Source organism: Rutidosis leptorrhynchoides, chromosome 2 (assembly GCF_046630445.1).
Source record: "Rutidosis leptorrhynchoides isolate AG116_Rl617_1_P2 chromosome 2, CSIRO_AGI_Rlap_v1, whole genome shotgun sequence".
NCBI lineage: Eukaryota > Viridiplantae > Streptophyta > Magnoliopsida > Asterales > Asteraceae > Rutidosis > Rutidosis leptorrhynchoides.
This window is the reverse complement of record NC_092334.1, coordinates 97,173,108-97,179,897: the sequence shown is the minus strand read 5'-3', so window position 1 is coordinate 97,179,897 and position 6,790 is coordinate 97,173,108.

Genomic DNA, 6,790 nt, shown 5'->3' with positions numbered 1-6,790 from the left:
CAAACAAAACAGGAGCTCCCCACGGTGATGTGCTTGGTCGAATGAAACCACGCTCTAAAAGTTCTTGTAATTGGCTTTGCAGTTCTTTCATCTCGCTGGGTGCGAGTCTGTAAGGAGCACGAGCTATTGGTGCAGCTCCTGGTACAAGATCTATTTGAAATTCAACGGATCGATGTGGGGGTAATCCCGGTAATTCTTTCGGAAATACATCGGGAAATTCTTTTGCAATGGGAACATCATTGATGCTCTTTTTTTCAGTTTGTACTTTCTCGACGTGTGCTAGAACAGCATAGCAACCTTTTCTTATTAGTTTTTATGCCTTCAAATTACTAATAAGATGTAGCTTCGTGTTGCCCTTTTCTCCGTACACCATTAAGGGTTTTCCTTTTTCTCGTATAATGCGAATTGCATTTTTGTAACAAACGATCTCCGCTTTCACTTCTTTCAACCAGTCCATACCGATTATCACATCAAAACTCCCTAACTCTACTGGTATCAAATCAATCTTAAATGTTTCGCTAACCAGTTTAATTTCTCGATTCCGACATATATTATCTGCTGAAATTAATTTACCATTTGCTAATTCGAGTAAAAATTTACTATCCAAAGGCGTCAATGGACAACTTAATTTAGCACAAAAATCTCTACTCATATAGCTTCTATCCGCACCCGAATCAAATAAAACGTAAGCAGATTTATTGTCAATAAGAAACGTACCCGTAACAAGCTCCGGGTCTTCCTGTGCCTCTACCGCATTAATATTGAAAACTCTTCCACGGCCTTGTCCATTCGTGTTCTCCTGGTTCGGGCAATTTCTAATAATGTGGCCTGGTTTTCCACATTTATAACAAACTACATTGGCATAACTTGCTCCGACACTACTTGCTCCGCCATTACTCGTTCCGACACCATTTGTTCCTTTCGTTCTATTAACCCCTGGTCCGTAGACCTCACACTTCGCCGCGCTATGACCATTTCTTTTACACTTGTTGCAAAATTTGGTGCAGAACCCTGAGTGATTCTTTTCACACCTTTGGCATAGTTGCTTCTGATTGTTGCTGTTGTTGCGGTTATTATTGTTGTTGGGATGATTGTTGTAGTTGCTGTTGTTGTTGTTGTTGTTGTTGTTGTTGTTGGGCCGTTTGTTGTAGTTGCGATTGATGTTGCGATTGTTGGGATAATTGTTGCGATTATTGTTGTAATTGCTGTTGTTGTTGTATTGGTGATTCTTATCACCGTTTTCCTCCCACTTTCTTTTGACTTGCTTCACATTGGCCTCTTCAGCAGTCTGTTCTTTAATTCTTTCTTCAATCTGGTTCACTAGTTTGTGAGCCATTCTACATGCCTGTTGTATGGAGGCGGGCTCGTGTGAACTTATATCTTCTTGGATTCTTTCCGGTAATCCTTTCACAAACGCGTCGATCTTCTCTTCCTCATCTTCGAATGCTCCCGGACACAATAGGCACAATTCTGTGAATCGTCTTTCGTACGTGGTAATATCAAATCCTTGGGTTCGTAACCCTCTAAGTTCTGTCTTGAGCTTATTGACCTCGGTTCTGGGACGGTACTTCTCGTTCATCAAGTGCTTGAATGCTGACCACGGTAGTGCGTACGCATCATCTTGTCCCACTTGCTCTAGATAGGTATTCCACCATGTTAACGCAGAACCTGTGAAGGTATGCGTAGCGTACTTCACTTTGTCCTCTTCAGTACACTTACTTATGGCAAACACCGATTCAACCTTCTCGGTCCACCGTTTCAATCCGATCGGTCCTTCGGTTCCATCAAATTCCAAAGGTTTGCAGGCAGTGAATTCTTTGTAGGTGCATCCTACACGATTTCCTGTACTGCTAGATCCAAGGTTATTGTTGGTATGTAGCGCAGCCTGTACTGCGGCTATGTTTGAAGCTAGAAAAGTACGGAATTCCTCTTCATTCATATTCACGGTGTGTCGAGTAGTCGGTGCCATTTCCTTCAAAATAGTTAAATGGAACAAGTTAATCATACAGAATATTAAGAGTAGTTAATAGTATTTTGTAGCATAATATGAACTTATTTATAAAAGCTTTTTCTTCATATTAGCGTTTTATAAGTTTAAATTCGGGTAGTACCTACCCGTTAAGTTCATACTTAGTAGCTAATATACGATTCAACTACTACAATTCTATATGAAAAACTGATTGTAATAATATTTCGCGTTCAAACTTTTATACAATATTTTACAAACTTACAATACCTCTTATTTTACATAAAGCATGAAATATAGCACACAATAACTTTGATACAAGATAGTTGTGAAGACAATTCTAGCTAGTACACAAGTCGTTCGGCAAAGGCAATAAAGACACGTAATTCATACGTCCAGAAACAAGTCATGCATTCTGGTTTTACTAGGACTACTTCCCATCCTTGGTCTTGTGCAACATAACCGTTATGGCCGTTGATAAGACAGCGTGTTGTAACGTCATCAAAGGGACGAGGGTTACGTAATGTCCAACAGTCCCGTAATAATCTAAAAACCTCATTTCTTACCCCAATTACCGACTCCGTCACTTGTGGAAACGTTTTGTTTAATAGTTGTAGCCCGATGTTCTTGTTCTCACTTTGGTGAGAAGCGAACATTACTAATCCGTAAGCATAACATGCTTCTTTATGTTGCATGTTAGCCGCTTTTTCTAAATCACGAAGTCCAATATTCGGATATATTGAGTCAAAATAATTTCTTAACCCGTTGCGTAAAATAGCATTTGGGTTCCCCGCAATATATGCGTCAAAGTAAACACATCGTAACTTATGGGTTTCCCAATGTGATATCCCCCATCTTTCAAACGAAAGTCTCTTATAAACCAAGACATTCTTGGAACGTTCTTCGAATGTCTTACAAACTGATCTCGCCTTAAATAGTTGTGCCGAAGAATTCTGGCCGACTCTAGACAAGATTTCATCAATCATGTCTCCGGGTAGGTCTCTTAAAATATTGGGTTGTCTATCCATTTTGTGTTTTTAAACTGTAAAATAGACAAGAGTTAGATTCATAAAAAAAATACTTATTAATACAAGCAATTTTTACATATATCATAAAGCATAAGAACACTATATTCCATATATTACACCACACGAATACAACTATCTTATTCCGACTCGCTCGTTTCTTCTTCTTCGGTTTTGGTTCGTTTTGCCAAGTTTCTAGGGATATATGATGTTCCCCTAATACGAGCCATCGTTGTCCACATTGGTTTAGAAAAACCTGGTGGTTTAGAGGTTCCCGGGTCATTGTTACAACTTAAGGACTTCGGGGGTTGACGATACATATAAAGTTCATCGGGGTTGGAATTAGATTTCTCTATTTTTATGCCCTTTCCCTTATTATTTTCTTTTGCCTTTTTAAATTCAGTTGGGGTAATTTCTATAACGTCATCGGAATTCTCGTCGAAATCCGATTCATCGGAGAATTGGTAATCCTCCCAATATTTTGCTTCCTTGGCGGAAACACCATTGACCATAATTAACTTTGGTCGGTTGGTTGAGGATTTTCTTTTACTTAACCGTTTTATTATTTCCCCCACCGGTTCTATTTCTTCATCCGGTTCCGATTCTTCTTCCGGTTCCGATTCTTCTTCCGGTTCCGACTCTCCTTCCGGTTCCTCTTCGGGAACTTGTGAATCAGTCCACAAATCATTCCAATTTACATTTGACTCTTCATTATTATTAGGTGAGTCAATGGGACTTGTTCTAGAGGTAGACATCTATCACATAATATCAAACACGTTAAGAGATTAATATATCACATAATATTCATATGTTAAAAATATATAGTTTCCAACAAAAATGTTAAGCAATCATTTTTAAAGAAAACACGGTCGAAGTCCAGACTCACTAATGCATCCTAACAAACTCGATAAGACACACTAATGCAAATTTTCTGGTTCTCTAAGACCAACGCTCGGATACCAACTGAAATGTCCCGTTCTTATTGATTAAAAACGTTCCATATTAATTGATTTCGTTGCGAGGTTTTGACCTCTATATGAGACGTTTTTCAAAGACTGCATTCATTTTTAAACAAACCATAACCTTTATTTCATCAATAAAGGTTTAAAAAGCTTTACGTAGATTATCAAATAATGATAATCTAAAATATCCTGTTTACACACGACCATTACATAATGGTTTACAATACAAATATGTTACAACAAAATAAGTTTCTTGAATGCAGTTTTTACACAATATCATACAAGAATGGACTCCAAATCTTGTCCTTATTTAAGTATGCGACAGCGGAAGCTCTTAATAATCACCTGAGAATAAACATGCTTAAAACGTCAACAAAAATGTTGGTGAGTTATAGGTTTAACCTATATATATCAAATCGTAACAATAGACCACAAGATTTCATATTTCAATACACATCCCATACATAGAGATAAAAATCATTCATATGGTGAACACCTGGTAACCGACAATAACAAGATGCATATATAAGAATATCCCCATCATTCCGGGACACCCTTCGGATATGATATAAATTTCGAAGTACTAAAGCATCCGGTACTTTGGATGGGGTTTGTTAGGCCCAATAGATCTATCTTTAGGATTCGCGTCAATTAGGGTGTCTGTTCCCTAATTCTTAGATTACCAGACTTAATAAAAAGGGGCATATTCGATTTCGATAATTCAACCATAGAATGTAGTTTCACGTACTTGTGTCTATTTTGTAAATCATTTATAAAACCTGCATGTATTCTCATCCCAAAAATATTAGATTTTAAAAGTGGGACTATAACTCACTTTCACAGATTTTTACTTCGTCGGGAAGTAAGACTTGGCCACTGGTTGATTCACGAACCTATAACAATATATACATATATATCAAAGTATGTTCAAAATATATTTACAACACTTTTAATATATTTTGATGTTTTAAGTTTATTAAGTCAGCTGTCCTCGTTAGTAACCTACAACTAGTTGTCCACAGTTAGATGTACAGAAATAAATCGATAAATATTATCTTGAATCAATCCACGACCCAGTGTATACGTATCTCAGTATTGATCACAACTCAAACTATATATATTTTGGAATCAACCTCAACCCTGTATAGCTAACTCCAACATTCACATATAGAGTGTCTATGGTTGTTCCGAAATATATATAGATGTGTCGACATGATAGGTCGAAACATTGTATACGTGTCTATGGTATCTCAAGATTACATAATATATAATACAAGTTGATTAAGTTATGGTTGGAATAGATTTGTTACCAATTTTCACGTAGCTAAAATGAGAAAAATTATCCAATCTTGTTTTACCCATAACTTCTTCATTTTAAATCCGTTTTGAGTGAATCAAATTGCTATGGTTTCATATTGAACTCTATTTTATGAATCTAAACAAAAAAAGTATAGATTTCTAGTCGGAAAAATAAGTTACAAGTCGTTTTTGTAAAGGTAGTCATTTCAGTCGAAAGAACGACGTCTAGATGACCATTTTAGAAAACATACTTCCACTTTGAGTTTAACCATAATTTTTGGATATAGTTTCATGTTCATAATAAAAATCATTTTCTCAGAATAACAACTTTTAAATCAAAGTTTATCATAGTTTTTAATTAACTAACCCAAAACAGCCCGCGGTGTTACTACGACGGCGTAAATCCGGTTTTACGGTGTTTTTCGTGTTTCCAGGTTTTAAATCATTAAGTTAGCATATCATATAGATATAGAACATGTGTTTAGTTGATTTTAAAAGTCAAGTTAGAAGGATTAACTTTTGTTTGCGAACAAGTTTAGAATTAACTAAACTATGTTCTAGTGATTACAAGTTTAAACCTTCGAATAAGATAGCTTTATATGTATGAATCGAATGATGTTATGAACATCATTACTACCTTAAGTTCCTTGGATGAACCTACTGGAAAAGAGAAAAATGGATCTAGCTTCAATGGATCCTTGGATGGCTCAAAGTTCTTGAAGCAAAATCATGACACGAAAACAAGTTCAAGTAAGATCATCACTTGAAATAAGATTGTTATAGTTATAGAAATTGAACCAAAGTTTGAATATGATTATTACCTTGTATTAGAATGATAACCTACTGTAAGAAACAAAGATTTCTTGAGGTTGGATGATCACCTTACAAGATTGGAAGTGAGCTAGCAAACTTGAAAGTATTCTTGATTTTATGAAACTAGAACTTTTGGAATTTATGAAGAACACTTAGAACTTGAAGATAGAACTTGAGAGAGTTCAATTAGATGAAGAAAACTGAAAAATGAAAGTGTTTGTAGGTGTTTTTGGTCGTTGGTGTATGGATTAGATATAAAGGATATGTAATTTTGTTTTCATGTAAATAAGTCATGAATGATTACTCATATTTTTGTAATCTTATGAGATATTTCATGCTAGTTGCCAAATGATGGTTCCCACATGTGTTAGGTGACTCACATGGGCTGCTAAGAGCTGATCATTGGAGTGTATATACCAATAGTACATACATCTAAAAGCTGTGTATTGTACGAGTACGAATACGGGTGCATACGAGTAGAATTGTTGATGAAACTGAACGAGAATGTAATTGTAAGCATTTTTGTTAAGTAGAAGTATTTTGATAAGTGTATTAAAGTCTTTCAAAAGTGTATAAATACATATTAAAACACTACATGTATATACATTTTAACTGAGTCGTTAAGTCATCGTTAGTCGTTACATGTAAGTGTTGTTTTGAAACCTTTAGGTTAACGATCTTGTTAAATGTTGTTAACCCAATGTTTATAATATCAAAAGAGATTT